At 34.7% G+C, this 24,456-nt stretch overlaps 1 protein-coding gene across 12 annotated transcripts in view; it reads right to left on the reverse strand.

Annotated features, from left to right (window-relative positions):
* The window catches only part of FOXP2 (forkhead box P2), a 568,904-nt gene that overhangs the window by 382,914 nt on the left and 161,534 nt on the right, over window positions 1-24,456 (reverse strand). For all 12 annotated transcript variants that reach the window (XM_073238565.1, XM_073238561.1, XM_073238563.1 and 9 more), the window contains one exon: window positions 2,800-2,890. The gene's annotated coding sequence lies outside the window, so the exon portion shown is untranslated. The remainder of the gene's footprint in view (window positions 1-2,799; window positions 2,891-24,456) is intronic.

The raw sequence follows: 24,456 nt of genomic DNA on the forward strand, positions 1-24,456 counted from the left end.
CAGATCAGCTCTATGAAGTAGGTTCTACTATCTCTATTTTCAATTCAGAAATTGAGGGTTAGAGTGTGAGTGATTTTTCAAGGTTGAATATATGGTAGATTTGTTTTGGAAAACAGTAATTCAAATCTAGGCAATCTGATTTTCAAGCTTGTATTTGCTACACTCTATAGCCCCTTTAGGTGTAGTCTTGTTCACTCTGTTCCTCTTGCCAAGGAATGTCAGTGGACCATGTATCTGAATCACTGACCCAGCCCCAACTCAGCCAAATCACCTTCCAGCACAGTCCATTTATTTGGCAGTAATTTGAAAATTAGAGCAAATATTGTGTAAGATATAATACCTATTTTTAGTAAGTATTTATGAAACTTGAAGCAATTTTATTCTACTCCATTGAAATAATATACATATTTTACTTGGATTTAATACTCTTACAATGGAAACTTTGAAAACAATCCTTCATGAATATTATGAAATAAAACACATACATACATACTCACCCAACTACCCATTTGCCCATGTATACAGACACTCTCAGTTGTGAGTTATATGAAACAACAATTTTGTTCCCATTTTAGGAGTATACCCTGTGGTGGGTTGTTAACCTCTCTGAGAGGTAAAAAGAAGATAAAATTAAACAAATTGTTTTCAAATAGGAAGACTCAACCAAATGTTCACTTTAGGGATTTGGTGGGGAAAAGGAACAGAGGAATGTCAAGGAAGGAGAATGAATATTTCTTGAATATAGCTATATACCAAGTGCTAAGTTTTTGTAATATTCCACAAAGTTATATCTATGCCTCATTTTATGGTTTGAAATCTGAAATCCAAAGACTTCAGGAAATTAACCAAGGTTGATTTTAAAAAGCTAACAATTGGCTGCAGGGATGCAAAACTGTATCTACGTAACTCCAAGACCCTTGCCTCTCCATCATTTTATTCTTCTTTTACCTAGTACCTCCAGCTCTAAGGCCCATAATTCTATATATTTCCAGGAAAAAATGTTTTCTCAGAATATGCTTTTCTATTGAGATGAACCATTGGCAGTATTTCCACCAATATATGGTTGCTCTTCATTAAAAAATACTTTTAAAAAAGTCTAATTAGCAAGTTTCCTGAAGCAGTTTTGAGGACTAACTTCAAACAACTATGATTTTCTGAGAAAAAGATAATTTTATAAAAATTATTCTTTCATAGCTCTGTTATGTTCAATGTCAGATACCTCTTGCTTATAAGTCTAAAATCCTTATTATTAAAACAAATGTCTTATTACTCAAAAAATGGTAATTTAAATATTAAAAACTTTGCCTTTTATTATATAAATATATAAACATAACCATTGTCTATAGTAAGCACAAATTACATAATCCAGAGTAAAAAGGTTGGGCATTAGCAAATATGAGTTTTAATAATACATATTTGTTTATAGCTGGCTTTAAAATCACAAGTTACATTCCTTTTTCCAAATCATTTAAATTAGCTTTTAGTTTCTCCACTTAACTGAACAAGAGATAATAATGTCAGCCTTAGATCATAAGCAATGAGAGAGTAAAATTAATGAGTTTTAACGAAAGACTAAAATGAAGTAAAAAGTTGCCAGTGTTTCAGAAGTCTTAAGTGATAAATAAATGTTGAATCATTTTGTTTGTATATCTGATGAAATGATAGAGTTGATACAAAACAAGAAAAAGTCAATAGGCAAAACAGTAGATAAAATAACTGACTGTGTAATTCAAATACACTGACAAAAATCTCTCAGTGAAGATACGATGCCTCTATTTGAAGAAAACTTTAGAAATGGTAAGAGCAATGCTGAACAGTAAGGATCCTCAGGCCTGCTCTACACTTAGGGTAAGCCCTCTTGATAACGAATTCTGGGGTGGAGTGAGCACAAAAAAAGAATTCTGAAGAAGCTAGGGCACCATGGTTCCCCTCTCTTTGGGGGTAAAGACTAGAGAGAGAAATAATGTAAACTCTTCACATTCAATTTCTTTTAGTTTTGTTTTTATAATTATATTATTATAGATTTGGCCACTTATGACATACTGCTTGACTGATACCATAGTTCAATACTGACACTGAAAAACTAACTTTACATAAACATTGTATATTGAGTAAGAATGGGAAATATAATTTGCATCTCTTGGAAATGCCTCTCATGTTGTCTCCATGGTCCTTGCTTTATACCAAATAATAGATTTAAAGTTTCTAATTTGATATTGTAAATATCAAGGAAAACTACCACTATATTTAGGGAAGTGTCACATTAAAAAGAAAATGAGTGCTTTCTACACAACTGATTTGATGGGTCTCAAAATATACACAGGAAAATTCATAAGAAAAAAAAGATTACTAGTAGTATGTTATTCTCTTTATTTTCTGACATTTTTGATTCCCCCCAAAATCTCAATATCAACTGAATCCTAACAAAATAATACAGAAAACATCAATATAAAAGGCCAGCATAATGGTAACAGAAAATATTCAAGTATTTTTCTTGCCTAATCATTTCATTTCAATATTTTAAAACATTCCACATACATTTATGTTAATTTTCAAAATAAACAAGACCAAATTTAATAGGAATAGAAAAACAGCAAGGAGTGAAATGGGAAACCCAAGATAAGAGAGAGTGGTAAATATTCCTATTGCCCTATTTAAGATGTCTCTATGGGTCGCTGATAACCTTTTTTAAGTTATGGGCAAAGATACTTAACCAGACAATTGAAGAATCAAATAAACATTAGAAATACAGAAATCAATACAATGAATAAAACGGAATATTACTAAAAGACCCCTTACCTATTTCTTCCAGATCTTCCCCAAGACTTTCAGGTCAACCTTGATAAGGAGTCCAAGATAAAGTCAATCCCAGTATCACATTAGAGTAGCCCTGTTAATAGAGACAAAAAATTGTCAGTGCTTTGAAAATTAACTGTGAATTTGTGTCACAATTAGTTCAGTGACTTCATAGAACATAAAACATATTTAGCTTTAAATTAGGATAACTGTTAATGCATTCATTGCTTTATGAAACTTCAAATACATATGGAAATGTTTTTCTACATTTTAATTAAGAGAAGTTTAAATCCATTGTTTGGTACAAAGCAAGGACCATGGTGACAGCATGAGATACATTTCCAAGAGATGCAGATTTTAATTTCCACTCCTGAACTGATTTGGCAGTTTTAAATGTTTGGTGATTAAATTTTACAATTTATAAAATAAAATTATTTATGTCTGAACATTTCCAACTGAAAACATGACTGATTTCAATTGCCTCTTCAACACATACTTAATGAGCTTTGTAGACTTTTCCACAATTAACAAATTGGCAGTAAGCATTTTCTCCTCATAATCACAATGTAAGGGTTATCACTTGAACATTTATTTGAATTTATATTTTATAGAACCATTTCCTATTTACCCACTCTCTTAATCCCCTCCTTCTTTAATCTGAAATATTTAGCCCAAACTTCTCCTAGGTTAAAATAAGTGTTCTGATTATCTAATAAAGTTATACTCAGTAGTATACAGACAGTAAATGGTTTTTGATTCATACATCAATTCTGATTGATTGGTAGCAACTACATAGAAAGCTGTATGGAGACTGAATCTGCAGCAAAAGTGCTATATTCAATTAGCAATGTCTGCCATAGGCATTGAAAGGGATAAATGATATCATATGCCATCTTCGTTGAGCTTTTAAACATCTTAGTTACTTAAATAATTTCCAAACACTTGTGGCTAAAAAGCCTTTCTTCCAATGACATTTTAGTCAGAGTCAGTTAATTAAAGAGATAACGAATCAGAATACTCAATGGCACCACTGTTCTTTCCTCAAATACCTTGGAAGTATTCCATAAAGCCTTAGGCATTCTGCAAAGTGTAACTTGAAACCATTCTTTTAGTTCATCACTGTTTAGTTGAGAATTAAGGTAACTCAAAGTCATAAAACTTAAAGTAATTCAAATGCCTGTTCTCCACGTTCTAGCATTCTCTATTATTTCTGTTTTTCATATTCCTCATAATGATAAAATTTTGTACATGAGCAGGCTCCACTTTTGACTTGCCTTGTATTAATTTCTTCCATAATTATTTTTTCCTGCTATCTGCTATCAAATGAAACATACTTCTTACTAAAATGAGTCTATCTACATTATTTCTTAATTCCCGATTGGTTTTGATTTTTCCTTTCCTTATTCATGAGAATTCATTTTCCTAAATTATTCTATAAATTCTAGATATTTAAAGAAAATCTACAAAAACATTTTTAAAAGTATATGCTATAAAAGGTGTATTACTATCAAAGTAAAATTCAAAAATGAAGGGTAAAAGAGAAGGAACCCACCCTACCAAATATTAGGATATGCTATAAAGCCAAGTATAGACACGGGGATATAGAATTCAGAAATAGACCCACGTATCAATAAGAGCTTTATATATGGTAAGGGTAATATCACAGAGTAAAAGAGAAGGTTGGTGTTGACTCATTGTATGGAGTAGGAAAATACAGTCCCAGAATATGACAAAACATAAACAGCTTTTTATATTGTACACAAATGTGAATTTTGATGAGATTAAAGACTTTAAATATCAAAGACACCTTTTCAAAGCTAATAGAAATAATGTAAGTGATTAAATTTGAGGCCTAGAAGCAAAAAAACAATTCTGAAACAGTGCCTAAAAAGCATTAATAATACAGCATAAAATTGATGGCTAAATCAAAATGAGAATTTTTCAGTGAAGGATACCATGGATGCATTTCATAGATAAACTGAGAGAAGACCTAAAACCAACAAGGAATTAATATTAGAATATACACACAGAGGAAACTAATAGAAAAATGAACAGAAAAACCAAAAAGGCAGTTTCTCAGAGAGGAAACCAAAATGGCAACCAAGTATAGTTTAAAATGCTCGAAATCACTAGATACGAAAGATAAAAATTAAAAACCCAAAGAGATACCCCCTTTACGTCATCAGAATACCTTAAATTTGGCTGCTATATTCTACCCCATGTTGACAAGAATGCAGAACAATAACCACTCTCATATATTTACTGGTAATGGGAATAGAAACAATACAGTTACTCTTAAAAATCGTTTGGAAGACCTAAAATGACCACCTGTACTTTATGGACTGAAAACATATTTCGCTGAACTCTTAGTTTAGCATATTTTTAGCTTAGATTTTATTTCAGGTTTTATTTACATGCTTTTCTCTCTCCATTTTCATTACTGAAAATTAATGGCAAAAGTAGATAAATCAAGAAATAGCAATAAGCTTATCATTTAAATACCAGAAAATTGTGGTTTCTATTTAGCTGGACTGAGTAGTGGGATGGTGTAAAGCAAACAACTACTATTTTTCATTATATTAAACCTTCTGTTTCATTTGATAATTTAACTCTGTGCATATATTTCTTTAATAAAAGTCAAATACAAAGTGAGAAGCTAATTTTTAAAATGAAGAAGATATCACTACTACAAAATACAGATTTTATTTAAATAAACATATATTATTTTAGTAACTTAAACCTCAAGAAAGAAAAATTAAAAATACAACATGTCATAGATTACTAACCCAACTATATGTCAGGCACTGCCAGGATCTGAGATAAAGCTACAGCCCTGTTCTCATGGAGTATAGAGAATAATGGAAAATATGTAGGGGTGATTATTACAGTGTGCTGAGCAACATGGTATATATATATATATGTATATACAGGAGTAGCACCCAATTTATGCCAAGACAAAGACTTAATGGATAAAAGGATCTTGATGCAGTTTACATTTACAAGCACTCCATTTTCTAATTTCTTCTAATTTTTTTAAATGGATTATGAATTTAGTTTTAGGTTTGTTGTGGTAGGTGAGGAAACCATCACTCAGACATTCTCAGTCTGACATGCTTTCCTTAAGGAACTGTATTAGATGAAGTGAACAACTACTAGGTGGTTTAACTTTGTTGTATTTACTTTTTCTAGGAACTTGCTGATATTCAACAAGAGATTTAGTTTCCTAACATGTCACTTAGAACACTTCTAATATTCTCTACCTTATCTTTTTATTAACAAAAATGAACATATTATGTGCTTAAGGAAATGCTATTTAATTGTTTTCTGAACAGAAAAGAAAAAATCTGTACAAAGCTAAAGTGTGAAACAGGTATCTTTTGATTTCTACTGTAGAACAACATAATACAAATCCTTAGTCCAGTGAATCTCACAATTTTGAAGAAGATACTAAAAATCTGAAGTACATAAATTAAACACATTTGTTAGATAGGCCAAAATGTATAATTGATGTTCAACAGTAAAAGTTACACTAACATTTTAAATACTGTTTTCATATTATATAGATCTCCTGGAGAATGGTGAGGACTAAGAATTATTTTATTATCTACAAACAAGCTAGTTAACTATAATCAAATAAGAGAAAGTAAATAATTGTCCATTGGTTACAAATGCTGATAGAAAAATCAACATTTCAATGAACAGAAAATAATTAAACAATCAAACCCTAGCAAAGCAAAACATTCATAAGATTAATTTCAGTTGTTGGATAATGGGGGTGTGTGATAGGAGGAAAAAGGAAACAATCATAGGTTTCTTAGGAATGGGTAAGCTTGATTTTTTTATCAGAAGACAGTCTATATTCTATATGAATAGTTATTCTATTCCTACCAAAATTCTTAAGTGCATAATACAGTACTGTTAACTATAGGCATAATGTTGTACATCACATCTCTAGAACTTATTCATCTTCTATAGCTGAAACTTTATACCAATTGAATAGCAATCATTGAAATTTCAAATTGTATAAAAGACTTTTTCCTCATCAATCACTGCAGTTACTGAACACCTACTAAGAACAAGGTTTGCTATCCACTGGAGACACAAAGATAAAAGATACTCTCCATGCTGACTACTTAAGACAGGTTACGTATGCAGTAAATATGCTTTTTTTTTAATTAATTTTATTTTGGTATCATTAATCTACAATTACATGAAGGACATTATGTTTACTAGGCTTCCCCCTCCACCAAGTCCCCCCGACATACCCGTTCAAAGTCACTATCCATCAACATAATAAGATGTTGTAAAATCACTACTTGTCTTCTCTGTGTTGCACAGCCCTCCCCATGACCCCCCCACACTATACATGTTAATCGTAATGCTCCCTTTCTTTTTCCCCCGTCCTTATCCCTCCCTTCCCACCCGTCCTCCCCAGTCCCTTTCCCTTTGGTAACTGTTAGTCCATTCTTGGGATCCGTGCTTCTGCTGCTGTTTTGTTCCTTCAGTTTTCTTTTGTCCTTATAGTCCACATATGAGTGAAATCATTTGGTACTTGCCTTTCTCCACCTGGCTTATTTCACTGAGAATAATACCCTCTAGATCCATCCATGTTGTTGCAAATGGTAGGATCTGTTTTTTTCTTATAGCTGAGTAATATTCCATTGTGTATATGTACCACATCTTTATCCATTCATCTACTGATGGACATTTAGGTTGCTTCCATAATTTGGCGATTGTAAATAGCGCAGCGATAAACATAGGAGTGCATCTATCTTTTTCAAACTGGACTGCTGCATTCTTAGAGTAAATTCCTAGAAGTGAAATTCCTGGGTCAAATGGTATTTCTATTTTGAGCTTTTTGAGGAACCTCCATACTGCTTTCCACAATGGTTGAACTAATTTACATTCCCACCAGCAGTGTAGGAGGGTTCCCACTTTCTTCACAACCTCACCAACATTTGTTGTTGTTTGTCTTTTGGATGGTAGCCATCCTTACTGGTGTGAGGTGATATCTCATTGTGGTTTTAATTTGCATTTCTCTGATGACAAGCGATGTGGAGCATCTTTTCATGTGTGTCTTGGCCATCTGAATTTCTTCTTTAGAGAACTGTCTATTCCGCTCTTCTGCCCATTTTTTAATTGGATTATTTGCTTTCAGTTTGTTGAGGTGTGTGAGCTCTTTATATATTTTGGATGTCAACCCTTTATCAGATCTGTCATTTATGAATATATTCTCCCATACTGTAGGGTACACTTTTGTTCTATTGATGGTGTCCTTTGCTGTACAGAAACTTTTCAGCTTGATATAGTCCCATTGGTTCATTTTTGCTTTTGTTTCCCTTGCCCGGGGAGATATGTTCAAGAAGTTGCTCATGTTTATGTATAAGAGATTTTTGCCTATGCTTTTTCTAAGAGTTTTATGGTTTCATGACTTACATTCAAGTCTTTGATCCACTTCGAATTTAATTTTGTGTATGGGGTTAGGCAGTGATCCAGTTTCATTCTCTTACATGTAGCTGTCCAGTTTTGCCAGCACCATCTGTTGAAGAGACTGTCATTTCCCCATTGTATGTTCATGGTCCCTTTATTGAATATTAGTTGACAATATATGTTTGGGCTAATGTTTGGAGTCTCTATCCTGTTCCATTGGTCTGAGGCTCTGTTCTTGTGCCCATACCGAATTGTCCTGATTACTGTGGCTTTGTAGTAGAGCTTGAAGTTGGGGAGTGAGATCCCCCCCCACTTTATTCTTCCTTCTCAGGACTGCTTTAGCTATTAGGGGTCTTTGGTGTTTCCATATGAATTTTTGAATTATTTGTTCCAGTTCATTGAAGAATGCTGTTGGTAGTTTGATAGGGATTGCATCGAATCTGTATATTGCTTTGGGCAGGATGGTCATTTTGACGATATTAATTCTTCCTAGCCAGGAGCATGGGATGAGTTTCCATTTGTTAGTGACCTCTTTAAATTCTCTTAAGAGTGTCTTATAGTTTTCAGGGTATAGTTCTTTCACTTCTTGGTTAGGTTTATTCCTAGGTATTTTATTTTTTTTGATGCAATTGTGAATGGAGTTGTTTTCCTGATTTCTCTTTCTGTTGGTTCATTGTTAGTGTATAGGAAAGCCACAGATTTCTGTGTGTTGATTTTGAATCCTGCAACTTTGCTGTATTCTGATATCAGTTCTAGTAGTTTTGGGGTGGAGTCTTTAGGGTTTTTTATGTACAGTATCATGTCATCTGCAAATAGTGACAGTTTAACTTCTTCTTTACCAATCTGGATTCCTTGTATTTCTTTGTTTTGTCTAATTGCCATGGCTAGGACCTCCAGTACTATGTTGAATAACAGTGGGGAGAGTGGGCATCCCTGTCTTGTTCCTGATCTCAGTGGAAAAGCTTTCAGCATCTCGCTATTCAGTATGATATTGACTGTGGATTTATCATATATGGCCTTTATTATGTTGAGATACTTGCCCTCTCTACCCATTTTGTTGAGAGTTTTTATAATGAATGGATGTTGAATTTTGTCGAATGCTTTTTCAGCATCTATGGAGATGATCATGTGGTTTTTGTCTTTCTTTTTGTTGATGTGGTGGATGATGTTGATGGATTTGTGAATGTTGTACCATCCTTGCATCCCTGGGATGAATCCCACTTGGTCATGGTGTATGAATCCTTTGATGTATTTTTTAATTCAGTTTGCTAATATTTTGTTGAGTATTTTTGCATCTATGTTCATCAGGGATATTGGTCTGTAGTTTTTTGTTTTGGTGGGGTCTTTGCCTGGTTTTGTTATTAGGGTGATGTTGGCTTCATAGAACGAGTCTGTGAGTATTCCGTCCTCTTCTATTTTTTGGAAAACTTTAAGGAGAATGGGTATTATGTCTTCTCTGTATGTCTGATAAAATTCCGAGTTAAATCCATCTGGCCCAGGGGTTTTGTTCTTTGGTAGTTTTTTAATTACTGCTTCAATTTCATTGCTGGTAATTGGTCTGTTTAGATTTTGTGTTTCTTCCTTGGTCAGTCTTGTAAGATTGTATTTTTCTAGGAAGTTGTCCATTTCTCCCAGGTTTTCCAGCTTCTTAGCATATAGGTTTTCATAGAACTCTCTAATTATTCTTTGTATTTCTGTGGGGTCCATCATGATTTTTCCTTTCTCATTTCTGATTCTGTTGATGTGTGTTGACTCTCTTTTTCTCTTAATAAGTCTGGCTAGAAGCTTATCTATTTTGTTTATTTTCTCGAAGAACCAGCTCTTGGTTTCATTGATTTTTGCTACTGTTTTATTCTTCTCAATTTTATTTATTTCTTCTCTGATCTTTATTATGTCCCTACTTCTGCTGCCCTTAGGCCTTAACTGTTCTTCTTTTTCCAATTTTGATGATTGCAACATTAGGCCATTCATTTGGGATTGTTCTTCCTTCTTTAAATATGCCTGGATTGCTATATACTTTCCTCTTAAGACTGCTTTTGCTGCATCCCACAGTAGTAGGGGCTTTGTGTTGTTGTTGTCATTTGTTTCCATGTTTTGCTGGATCTCCATTTTAACTTGGTCATTGATCCATTGATTATTTAGGAGCATGTTGTTAAGCCTCCATGTGTTTGTGAGCCTTTTTGCTTTCTTTGTACAATTTATTTCTAGTTTTATGCCTTTGTGGTCTGAAAAGTCGGTTGGTAGGATTTCAAACTTTTTGAATTTACTGAGGCTCTTTTTGTGGCCTAGTATGTGGTCTATTCCGGAGAATGTTCCATGTGCACTTGAGAAGAATGTGTATCCCTTTGCTTTTGGATGTAGAGTTCTGTAGATGTCTATTAGGTCCATCTTTTCTAGTGTGTTGTTCAGTGCCTCTGTGTCCTTACTTATTTTCTGTCTGGTGAATCTGTCCTTTGGAGTGAGTGGTGTGTTGAAGTCTCCTAAAAGGAATGCATTGCATTCTATTTCCCCCTTTAATTCTATTTGTATTTGTTTCACATATTCTGGTGTTCCTGTGTTGGGTGCATATCTATTTATAATGGTTATATCCTCTTGTTGGACTGAGCCCTTTATCATTATGTAATGTCCTTCTTTATCTTTTGTTACTTTCTTTATTTTGAAGTCAATTTTGTCTGATACTAGTATTGCAACACCTGCTTTTTTCTCTCTGTTGTTTGCATGAAATATCTTTTTCCATCCCTTGACTTTAAGTCTGTGCATGTCTTTTGGTTTGAGGTGAGTCTCTTGTAAGCAGCATATGGATGGTCTTGCTTTTTTATCCATTCTATTACTCTGTGTCTTTTGATTGGTGCATTCAGTCCATTTACATGTAGGGTGATGTACTTATTGCCATTGCAGGCTTTAAGTTTGTGGTTACCAAAGGTTCAAGGTTAGCTTCTTTACTATCTTACTGTCTAACTTAACTCGCTTATTGAACTATTATAAACGCATTCTGATGATTCTTTATTTCTCTCCCTTCTTATTCCTCCTCCTCCCTTCTTCATATGTTGGGTGTTTTGTTCTGTGCTCTTTTTAGGAGTGCTCCCATCTAGAGCAGTCCCTGTAAGATGCCCTGTAGAGGTGGTTTGTGGGAGGCAAATTCCCTCAACTTTTGCTTGCCTGGAAATTGTTTAATCCCTCCTTCATATTTAAATGATAATCGTGCTGGATACAGTATTCTTGGTTCAAGGCCCTTCTGTTTCATTGCATTAAGTATATCATGCCATTCTCTTCTGGACTGTAAGGTTTCTGTTGAGAAGTCTGATGATAGCCTGATGGGTTTTCCTTTGTAGGTGACCTTTTTTTTCTCTCTGGCTGCCTTTAATACCTTGTCCTTGTCTTTGATCTTTGCCATTTTAATTATTATGTGTCTTGGTGTTGCCCTCCTTGGATCCCTTGTCATGGGAGTTCTGTGTACCTCTGTGGTCTGAGAGGCCATTTTCTCCCCTAGTTTGGGGAGGTTTTCAGCAATTATTTCTTCAAAGACACTTTCTATCCCTTTTTCTCTCTCTTCTTCTGGTAACCCTATAATGGGGATATTGTTCTGTTTCGATTGGTCACACAGTTCTCTTAAAATTCTTTCATTCCTGGAGATCCTTTTATCTCTCTCTGCATCAGCTTCTCTGCATTCCGTTCTGTTTTCTAGTCCATTAATGGTCTCTTGCATCTCATCCATTCTGCTTTGAAGTCCTTCCAGAGATTGTTTTATTTCTGTATTCTCCCTCCTTAGTTCTTGCATATTTCTCTGCAAGTCCATCACCATGGTTATGACTTTTGTTTTGAATTCTTTTTCAGGAAGATTGGTTAAATCTATCTCCCCAGGTTCCTTCTCAGGGGAAGATGTAGAAGATGTTGAAGCTGTCTGTGTGTTTGTGTTAGTCTTGTCTGGATCAAATTTTTTTGCCTTTTCATGTTGATAGGTGCAGTGGTGTGCTATTGACGCATCTGTCAGCTGGGAGCGTCAAGACTCTTTCCACTTGCTCCTGGCCTTTCTTTATTGGGACAACTGCGACCCCTAGTGGCTTGTGTTGGGCAATTGCATGTAGATTGGGTCTCTGTATCTTGCCCAGTTGGTATGGAGGAAGCTCCCTTGCTGTCGGCGTGGCCAGCCTCAGGCTGCTGCTCTGCTCTGCTCAGCGGGGCCCTGGAGGGGTAATGGATGGGGGGCTGTTTGGCTGTTTACCTCCGTGAGGAGTCTCAGAGCTGTTGCCCAGGGGGTTAGTGCTCCCGGAGTTCCCTGGAATTTCCAGCTGCTGGACTGTGATCCGGGATGCTTCCGTTCAGCTGTGGGGTCCCTGTCCCTTTAAGACTTTCAAAAAGCACTCGCTTTTCTTTGTCCAGGGGTGCCGGCTGCGGGACCTGATCACAGGTCTTACTGTCCTGCTTCCCTAGTTTCCAGCACCCCACGCATGCACTGTGTGTTTGCGCTCTGGTGTGGATGGCTAGCGCTGGGTGTTTAGCAGTCCTGGGCTTCCTCTCCCTCCCTGCTCCAACTCCTCTCCTCCTGCTGGGAGCTGGGGTGATGGGCCTCCGGTTCCGCTGGGCTGTGACTTATATCTTACCCCTTTCACCAAGCACTGGGTTCTTGCAGGTGTGGATGTAGTCTGGCTGTTGTCTTGTATCTTCTGGTCTCTCTTTTAGGGATAGTTGTATTTGTTGCATTTTCAAAAATATGTATGTTTTTCAGAGGATATTCCCACTGTCCTACTGACGCCGCCTTCTTGGTTCTGCCTCTGCAGTAAATATGCTTTTGAATGACTGATATTCCCAGAAGCCAAAAACAGATTGAAAGTTAAAATGTGTAAGCAAAAGCATTGGCTGATACCAATTATAACAGCAATTTGCCATGTGAAAATAATTATATACAAGGCAGGTGGAGGAAAGTGACACACCTATCTAAATGCCCTTTTGAATTTCTCATGAAGTAACTAAAACAAAATTTCTTACATGCTAAAAGCTGAAGACTTTTTAAAAATTTTCTTTACTTATTAAAAAATTACTGGAAGTAAATAACTTTGATGACATTTAAACTTAGAAAAAAGGTTCAACTGGACATATCTCACTTTTCATAAGACACATAATTTGAGTAAAAAAACTTTCAAGCTTATTATAACTATTTTACTGAAATAACTGTCAATTATTTGAATTAGAACTGTTTAAGTCATACAAACCATAAATATGTAAATACATGCTGCCCTAACAAACTGAATAAATTTCTGAAACAACATAAATATTATTTAATATTTCCAGTAAGTTACGGAAAACAGAAAAATCACACTGTACTATTGACGCATAAGTAATAAATTAAAAATACTGAAAGTTGGAAAGTGGGAGTTGTGGGGAGAATTTCAGGCAATAAAATTAAAGTATGAATTCTGACCAAAAATCCAAAACATTTTACAATCATAGGTAATAGGACGAAAAAAAGCTCCTGAGCTCAAACACAGGCTGGAGTTGACTTTAGTTCATTCAACAGAGCATGTGCTCAGTGGGAGCTCAATATATCATTAAGTTAATAAAGAATTCCTTCAAACCACTCAGTTCCTATTGTTGTTTTTGACTGAGAGTATAAGATTACATTAGAGGAAAACAGAAAAGAAAAAGTCAAGGATGTTACTACTACAATTAGTAAAGCAGATTTAAACACAGATTATATAGGAGTCATAGATCTGATTTTCTTTCACTTTCTTCATTGTAGTACAATGCCTAAACCTTAAAAAAAAAAAGAAGCATCAGATTTAAAAGGGCTTTCTTTCTTTTCTTTTCCTTCTCTTACTGATCAGTTTCTATTTTGGCACTTCCCTCATTTCCTTCTTACTTGTACAAGAAATTAAGTAAACTCATGCTGACCAATAGTTGTTTTTACTAGGATAGTAACCAGCTTAACAGCAGATTAACACTTATGATCCTCAGAACAAATCCCTGCTTCTTTACCTTCTCATTGCCCTCTCTTCCTTTCAGTGACAAGAAGGTCTTATTTTCAGCAAAATAACAGAAAGCTCAAGTTTGTAAACAGGACAAAAGTAAGTGGACAACACTGATGTGGATAAAAATGACTCTACAGCCTCTTTCCTGATGCTGGAGATGCTTTGTCCATCTCTGTCAAATGAGAAGAAATGTGATGCAGGCAGTCTAGAGAATGAGAACAAGAACCTTAGGGAAAGTCTATTAACCTGTGTAAGAAAGATTTAAGGTATTGGGAGTTGGAGTGTTTCCCTGTCATTTAAGGAATACATAGCCACAATATAAGGGGTCTGACAACTCTGGATGACCTGGAATTTTCATGTTTTCTCTACCATTTGTCAAATGATTCCATCCCAAAACCCTTCTTTGACAAGTTTATAGTCCTGATCTGATACCAGTTCTCTCAGCTTCTACCATAATACAATGTATTTACCAATAAGGAATATCCTCTACATACTGATGTTTTGTGGTAACTTTTCAAGTGTAACACCAGTATTTTGTCATCCAGGGAACAGTATTTGTTTCATAAATACTAAAGGAATATTAAAGCTTCTTAGATGCATGAAACCCTGGCTTCCTGCCTATCCACATATTTTTATTCAATACTTCCATTTCTCAAATTGAATATTTAGCTGAAGTTCCACCAACACTAAGCTACTTCCTTCAGCTAATCTACCCAAATAACCCAAGATTAAAAAACTTTTTTTAAAGAAGAGCTTAAAAAATTAAACTCTTGAATACAATGCAATTTGAATTGAGCAATGTTCACAAAAATTATTAAGAAAATCACTTTCACTGGAATATACTGTGTCAGGCAATTGATTATCTTCTGAAGTCAACTTAACTTCAGCAAAAGAAATAAAGACAGAAAGTAACTTCAAAGAAGCTGAGATTAAGTAACGGGTATGCCCCCATTTTATAGTGCTGACTCTCCCTTCTAGTTCTGCTTACCTCATAGATCTATATGTCTCATCTGTTTAGAGAAGTTATTCTATATATTTATTAAAGTAAAACACAGCTATGTGATATATGAAACAAAATACTTTGATAGACTGAATTTTCTTACATAATATTATACCCAACTCAATAGAAGGATGCAATAGAGATTCTTCACATTTCAGGCTGGCAGTTTTAATAAAAACATTACCTTCTTCTAAGAGAATGAAACTGGATTATTGTCTAACCCCATACACAAAAATAAACTCAAAATGAATCAAAGACCTGAATGTAAGTCATGAAACCATAAAACTCTTAGAAAAAAGTGTAGGCAAAAATCTCTTGGACATAAACATGAGTAACTTCTTCATGAACATATCTCCATGGGCAAGGGAAACAAAGGCAAAAATGAACAAGTGGGACTATATCAAACTAAAAAGCTTCTGTACAGAAAAGGACACCATCATAGAACAAAAAGACATCCTGCAGTATGGGAGAATATATTCATAAATGACATATCTGATAAGGGATTGACACCCAAATTATATAAAGAGCTCACACACCTTAACAAATAAAAAGCAGATAATGGGTGGGTGGGTTAATAGACATTTCTCCAAAGAAGAAATTCAGATGGCCAACAGGCACATGAAAAGATGCTCCACATCACTAATCATCAGGGAAATGCAAATTAAAACCACAATGAGATATCACCTCACATTAGTAATGATTGCCAGCATCCAAAAGACAAACAACAAACATTGGCCAGGATGTGGAGAAAGGGGAACCCTCCTACACTGGTGGGAATGTAAATTAGTTCAACCATTGTGGAAAGCAGCATGGAGGTTCCTCAAAAAACTCAAAATAGAAATAACATTTGACCTAGGAATTCCACTCCTAGGAATTTACCCTAAGAATTCAGAAGGGAGATAGACACCTTAAAAAATACAGTAGCTGAAATCAAACAGACAATGGAGGGATGAATGTAAAAGCAGAATAGATGAGGTAGAGGAGATGGTAAATGGAGTAGAAATCAGAGAATATGAATACAAAGAAGCTGAGGCACAGAGAGAAAAAAGGATCTCTAGGAATTAAAGAATATTAAGAGAACCATGTGACTAATCCAAATGGAACAATAATCTCATTATAGGGGTATGAGAAGAAGAGAGAGAGGAAGGGAGAGAAAGTGTCTTTGAAGAAATAATTGCTGAAAATTTCCCCAATATAGGGAAGGCAATAGTCTCTCAGACCATGGAAGTCCACAGATCTCCCAACACAAGGGACCCAAGGAGGACAACACCAAGACATATAATAATTAAAATGACAAAGATCAAGAAAAAGGACAGAGTATTAAAAGCAGCCGGGGAGAAAAAACATTCCTACAAAGGAAAACCCATCAAAGTAAGCAGACCAAGTAAATACTAAGCAAATGCAAAATTAAATCAGCTACCCACAAAGTCAGTCAAAGGATACACAAAGAGTACAGAATATAACACCTAACAATAAAGAGTGGAGGAGGAAGAAAAAGAAGGGAGAGAAAAAAGAATCTTCAGACTGTGTTTATAATAGCATAATAAGTGAGTTAAGGTAGACTGCTAGATAGTTAAGCTGCCCTTAAACTTTTGTTAACCACAAACCCAAAGCCTGCAATGGCAATAAGTACATATCTATCTATAATAACCCTAAATGTAAATGGACTGAATGCAATAATCGAAAGATAGAGTTACAGAATGAATAAAAAAGCAAGAGACATCTATATGCTGCCTACAAGAGACTCACTGCAAAACCAAAGACACACACAGACTAAAACGGAGCAGATGGAAAAGATGTTTCATGCAAACAATAAGGAGAAAAAGCAGGAGTTGATATGCTTTTAACAGATAAAATAGACTTCAAAACAAAGAAAGAACAAAGAAGGACATTATATAATGATAAAGGGGTCAGTCTAACAAGAGGATATAACCATTATAAATATCTATGCACCCAACACAGGAGGACTGACATATGTGAAACAAATATTAACAGAATTAAAGGGGAAAATAGAAAGCAATGCATTCATTTTAGGAGACTTCAACACACCACTCACTCCAAAGGACAGATTCACCAGACAGAAAATAAGTAAGGACACAGAGGCACTGAACAACACATTAGAACAGATGGACCTAACAGACATCTATAGAACACGCCACCCAAAAGCAGCAGGATATGCATTCTTCTCAAGTGCACACAGAACATTTTCCAGAATAGATCACATACTAGGCCAGAAAAAGATACTCAACAAATTCAGAAAGATTGAAATTGTACCAACCAATTTCTCAGATCACAAAGGTATGAAACTAGAAATAAATTGTACAAAGAAAACAAATAGGCTCACAAACACATGGAGGCTTAACAACATATTCCTAAATAATCAATGGATCAATGACCAAATTAAAACAGAGATCAGGCAACATATGGAATCTAATAAAAACAATAGCTCAACTCCCCAACTTCTGTGGGATGCAGCAAAGGCAGACCTAAAAGGAAAGTATATAGCAATTCAGGCCTATCTGAAGAAGGAAGAACAATCCCAAATGAACGGTCTAAATTCACAATTAATAAAACTGGAAAAAGAAGAACAAATGAGGCCCAAAGTCAGCAGGAGGAGGGACATAATAAAGATGAGAGCAGAAATAAATAAAATAGAGAAGAATAAAACAATAGAAAGAATTAATGAAACCAAGAGCTGGTTCTGTATGTAAGTCAAAAAAACATAAAACTCTTAGAAGAAAACATAGGCAAAACTCTATTGAATATAAGCAGGAGGAACTTTTTCATGAACATATCTCCTCAGGCAAGAGAAACAGAAGCAAAAATGAACAGGTGAGACTACAACAAACCAAAAAGCTTCTGTACAGAAAAGGACACCATCAGTAGAATGAAAAGACATCCTATAGTATGGGAGAATATATTCATAAATGACATATGTGATAAGGGGTTAACATTAAAAATACATAAAGAGTTCACACACCTCAACACCCAAAAGGCAAATAATCTGATTAAAAAATGGGTAGAGGATCTGAACAGACACTTCTTCAAAGATGAAATGCAGATGGCCAACAGACACATGAAAAGATGCTCCACATCGCTAATCATCAGGGAAATGCAAATTAAAACTGTAATGAGATATCACCTCACACCATTTAGTTGGGCCAAAATCCAAAAGACAAACAACAACAAATGCTGGTGAGGATGCAGAGAGAGGGGAACCCTACTACTCTGTTGGTGGGTATGTAAATTAGTTCAACCACTGTGGAAAGCAGTATGGAGATTCCTCAAAAAGCTCAAAATAGAAATACCATTTGACCCAGGAATTTCACTTCTAGGAATTTACCCTAAGAATGCAGAAGCCCAGTTTGAAAAAGACAGATGAACCACTATATTTATTGCAGCATTATTTACAACAGCGAAGAAATGGAAGCAACCTAAGTGTCTATAAGTAGATGAATGGATAAAGAAGATGTGGTACATATACACAATGGAATATTATTCAGCCATAAGAAGAAAACAAATCCTACCATTTGCAATAACATGGATAGAGCTAGAGGGTATTATGCTAGTGAAATAAGCCAGGTGGAGAAAGACAAGTACCAAATAATTTCATTCATCTGTGAAGTATAACAAAGCAAAAATGAAGGCACAAAAGAGCAGCAGACTCACAGAACCCAAGAATGGACTAACAGTTTCCAAAGGGGAGGGTGGATGGGAAGGGAGAGATAATGGGATTAAGGGGTATTATGATTAGTGCAAATATAGAGGGGGCACGGGGAAGGCAGTATAGCACTGAGAAAACAAATAATGACTCTATAGCATCTTACTATGCTGAAGGACAGTGACTGTAATGGAGTATGTGGTGGGGATTTGATAATAGGGAGAATGGAGTAACCAGAGGTTGGTCATGTGAAACCTGAGCATAAGACTGTATATCAATGATACCTTAATTTAAAAAAAAACATTAACACTGCTACAGAGTCACAGTATCTAAAACAAGTAACCTTCTGCAGGTGCTTTGGGAGTTTGAAATTGATTTTCTTTACTTTCACCTGTGTGTGGTATAGACTTTACTCATCATCAGAGTAGAGGCACTAACAGAACTCACTCCACAAACAGCTTTAAGAACATCAGAAGCAATAGATCTACGGTCACAGTCCCAGCAGAAAAAATCTGGCTCTTCTCACCTACTATGCTGCTTCTTAAAACACTGTATTCTGACAGATACTGTGTATGTGTTGCCAAAAACATCTATTACATAGCTTGGGTACAAATGTGAGTTGTGAGTATTTTTGCACTCAATATGAATTTTTAATCTGAATCTTGTTTGCCTAGATTCTGCTCAAATAAAATGTGTTCTAGTATACCCTACACATGAGTAAATTCCCTCTTGAACAAATAAATACCTATAACCCCATACAAACCTTGACTACATGTTTTTCAAGGTTGATCATAATTACAGTGCTTTGCTGATTTGTTTATATTAAATTCCATGCATGAAACAAATAATTTCAATTTACATGTTTATGTCCATCAACAAATGAATGGATAAACAAAATGTGCTATAGGCACACTATGGAATATTATTCAGCCTTAAAAAGGAAAAAAATGTTGACATATGCTATAAAATAGATGAACCTTGAAGATATTAAATGCTAAGTAAAATGAGCCAGTCACAGAAGGACACATATTGTGTGTGATTCCACTTATATGAGATGTCTAGAATAGTCAAATTCATAGAGATAGAAAGTGGAATAGCTGTTTCCAGGAACTGGGAGAAGGGAAAATGGGGATTTATTTTTTAATGGGTATAGTTTCAGCTTTGCAATTTGAAAAAGTTTTGGTAATGGTTTCACAAAAATGCAAATAGACTGAATACTATGCAGTTAACAGCTGGCACTAAATAAAGTTTTGTTAAATAAACTGAAAGCTTAACAATTGAATAATTTTATTAATTAAACAAATAATTGCTGAGTGCCCAAAGTATGAAAAATTCAGTAGAAATACAAAGATTAAAAAATTATATGATCCCTGATTCAAGAAATTAAGCAAATCTAGTGATCTCCCAAGTATATTAATACTGTACACATCATTTATTTAAAAAGATACATATAAAATACTACAGGATGCATTAATAAACAAAAGGGATTACATACTGCTTTGGGTGAAGGTGAAGATTAGGAAGGGCTTGACGAAGGATTTAGCACTCACCTAAACATTACAGTGCAGATGACACTTAAACAGGGATAGGTAGGAAAATATGAGCATATTTGTGGAAACACAATGGGAAAATCATACTAGGTTGCAACAGAAGTTCTCAAACCTTTATGTTCTTAGGTCACCTTTATACTTTAAAAATTGTTAAGAACTCTTCCTCCCTCAAAAAAAAATTTTTTAAGTAGATGATCTCTTTCTATACTTAGCCATTAAATTGAGCTATTTTCAAATCACAAGAATAGACAAGTAAATCCCATTATTTGTCAGAGCAATAACATCATCGAATGTCATTTACCCTCTGGACAATTCTATTGTATATTTCGTGAGAGAGTAAGACTGAAAAGACAGTAAGAAAGACAAATGAGATCAGTTTAAAAGTAGTTTTGACCTCGCAGTCACTTGAAAAAGTCTTAGGGAACCCCCTAGATTCCCTAGGCCACATTTTAGGAACTGCTGGGTTTACAGAGCAGAGATGTGAGTAAGTAGACTAAATAGACAAGAGCTAGAATATGCCCAGTTTTACTTAAGGCTAAGTTATTGACTTTAAAACAGATAAATATTAAAGATTTTTCTATAAAACAGTCCTATGATGGTGAGCTGACTTCTGAAGTATTCTTTTAGAAAGACAGGAACAGATGCACACTTACGGGAAGGCAGACAACGAGCAGTTAGAAGCCTGTAGAGAAGTTTAGCAGGAACAAAGAGTAAGTACATGCAGACCATGCTGGAAGAGAGAAGAAAACAGAAGAATCTTAAAGGACTCACAAAAGGTACAAAGAATCATGAGATAATGTAGCATAGTACAGCATTAGAAGGCCAAAGGAAGAATAAGTTTCAAGGTAAGACTGGGAAATTATTCCAGGTATATTAAACGCAAGGAAAGTGATGATTAAGAAAGAGAAGTCATAGACTTCATTCATGATCTATAAAAAAGGAATGTATATGACCGACCTGATAACAAGATATTTAGGGAAAAATGGAAGAGGAGGAAGTTCTGGCATAGGCAGATGACTCATTTGAGACTTCCACAATCAAAGAGCATGAGCAATAGCTTACATCTGAAATTGAAAGAGAGAAATTGGTGATGAAATCGAGAAAATTTCTTCTTTCCTGAAGAAAGAAGTAATGACAAAGGAGATAGCTTTCAAAGGAGCCAGGAGGAAATAAAGTCTAGAGAATAGAAAGGTTTGTTTATCAAAGGAAAAAAAAGTCCCTTTTTTCCTTGTGAGGCAGCACTAAAAGGAAAAGGTACAGGGAATTTGATGGTAAGAGAAATATGAGTAGAGGGAAAGAAGTTATTACAGAAGTTGGCAGAGAGAAGATCCTGAGAAGAAACAGAACTGAAGTAGAAAGAAAAGGGAGAATTAAAGGAGAAAAAAGATACGAAAAATCCTAGTTAACTATTAGTATGCATGATCAACAAGGAGGAGGGCATGCCAGAGACTGAAACCCCAAGATTCTAACTGGAATTCTAATAAGATAGCTTATCAGGGGAAAAAAAATCAAGATTCATGCTAAATCCACATCATTCAGTACTGGTAGTCTCTACTCACATGTAACAACTTAAATATTAAAATTAAATAAAATTTAAAGTCTAGCTTATTAATGGCATTAGCCAGACTTCAAGTGCTTATTAACCATGTGTGGCTAGTGACTACTATGTTGGACAATATAGATATTTGAACACTTTCATTATAATGGTAAGTTCTATTGGACACAGAGGCCCTAAATGCATTTATTATAAGGGTGGAAAATAATGCCTCATATAATAGCTAGTAGTCATTGTGTATCTACTATGCATCTGACAATGTACTAAGCACTTCATATATATGACTGCATTCAGTCCTCAAAACGATCTTTAGAGATAGGTTCTATTACATTTCCATTTTACAGATGATAAAACATGGAGACAATTTGCTTTTGGTCAGACTACAGCAGACATAAGATTGAACCCAAGGACTTTGACTCCAAGGACAGAGGAATGAACAAAAAGAATAATCTTTTAAAAGCAATAATATTCTGGTAGTTTAAAGATGAACTGTCTTTTCTTTGGATAATCAGAATACTATGAAATACACCAGTAATAAGAATGGAGAAGGCTACATGAACAAATATAATTTATATTAGTGAAAATACAATATGCAGGTAATATTAAAATACCAACTTCAAACATTTTAAATTAGAAAGTGCAAAAAGTTATAGCAACTTTAACTCACCTTTGTCAGTTCCTGTCAGGTGATAAAGTTACTGTTGCCATGGAAACTACCACAGTACTGCTACTTTGCACTTATAAAACACCTTTCATCTGATGAGCTTAGAGACTTACAAACATTAATTCATTAAGTCTTTTTTATTGAAAGTGCATCAAAATTTACCTAATGGCATACAACAACAATTGCGAATCAAACAAAAGGAAAATTCACTCCACTTTAACAGATTCACATAAATTTTACACAATCTACTATTTTAAAAAGAGAGACAGCAATCTGATACAGAAATTCACCTCTTGTTTCTTGTACCAAATGAAAACCACCTCCTATTGTTTTATTGTCAAAAATACACAGCTCCTCTTCAACCCACTCTTTAATTTCTTTCTTCATGTGTTCAGCTAATTGCCTGGGAATGTCTTTTAAAACACCATTACACAAACTTACCTGCATAGCTCTAACCACTAAGCCAATTCACTGGTCTAAACCTGGTTTGTTCTTTAACGGATGTATGACCTTGTTTTAAATTAAGAAAACTAAAAGTAAAATTTGAAGGTTTTTTGGTGTTTGAAAGTTTGAAAACTGAACAGTGTAAAATCCTTAGCTGTTCATAGTGATTTCTGTTCCTAAAATATTAAAAATAAAGCAAATATTTCAATATTCTATAAACATAATAAAATACCAGGCTAGAAAAATTAGTAAGTCAGTGACATGGTCTGTTCAACATACTGTTTTGTTTTGAACAGAGCCATTAAGGGATATTTTATGTGATTAAACTTCTTACATAATTTTATGAAATTGGCCTCAAAAATAACTTGCTTCCAATAATAGGATCTATCACCTAAAGATGTAGTCAAACCCTTTTGAAACTTATGTTTTTCAGTTGATGCACTTTCCTATTTTATGAATTAATATCACTTCTGCCATATTCCATGGGTCAAATAAATCCATGAGGCCTTCCTTGGTTTAAGAGAATGAAGACATAGACGTTTCATGGGAGGAGCTGCCCAGTCACATTGTAAAAAGGCATGCATTCAAAGATGGGAGCAATGTGTGGCCATTTGACCACAGATGGAAATCTTTCTAAGATGTATTATGTTCAGACTTCTTATAAGTGGTAATTTAGAATTTGTTGAATGAAGATTATTATTAGGAAAACCCATCATTGACAAGGCCATCATTTTACAATTATATATATTTTTCTTCATGTCAGGTTTCCAGCTATTTTCACTTCTCCTTCTCTAATGATCCTTTCCATTTCATCCCTATTAATCCTTTTCTCCCAACATACACAAATTTAACTTGCTTCTCCTGTTGGAAACTTGTTTTATGACTGAGAAACCAAATAAGACAAAGTTGTTCATCATATATTTTGTAAATAAAGGCTAAATTAACAAGAAGTAGGTACTCCTGAGACTCAAACATCCTTCTCTGGTTACTATTATGTTATGGCTATATCTTTCATTCCTAAAGAAAAACTTTATATGGAAGGTGATATCAGGAGAAATTCTTTTAGAGATGTTTTTTTTAACCTCAGAAAACAAATCTCTTTTAAAATGTTTAGTCACTGAACATAATTGGCTCAAAACAGAATTTTGTAATGGCCTGTTTCAGTATAAACAGCTTTAATGTATCTTGGAATAATTATTCTTTTTGTAATACATTTTAGCTCAAGCATTTATTTGTTAAACAGCTTTGAGTTCTGAATCCTGTTGCTATTCTTCAATAATTTTTTAATCCCATTTGTATTCCTTCAGCTATTCTCCTGCCGCACATCAGCTGAAATCATCATCAGAATGTAGTAAATTGATTGAAGGGTCTCAAGTATTACTTTAGAATA

This window comes from Manis javanica, chromosome 6 (genome assembly GCF_040802235.1).
Source record: "Manis javanica isolate MJ-LG chromosome 6, MJ_LKY, whole genome shotgun sequence".
NCBI lineage: Eukaryota > Metazoa > Chordata > Mammalia > Pholidota > Manidae > Manis > Manis javanica.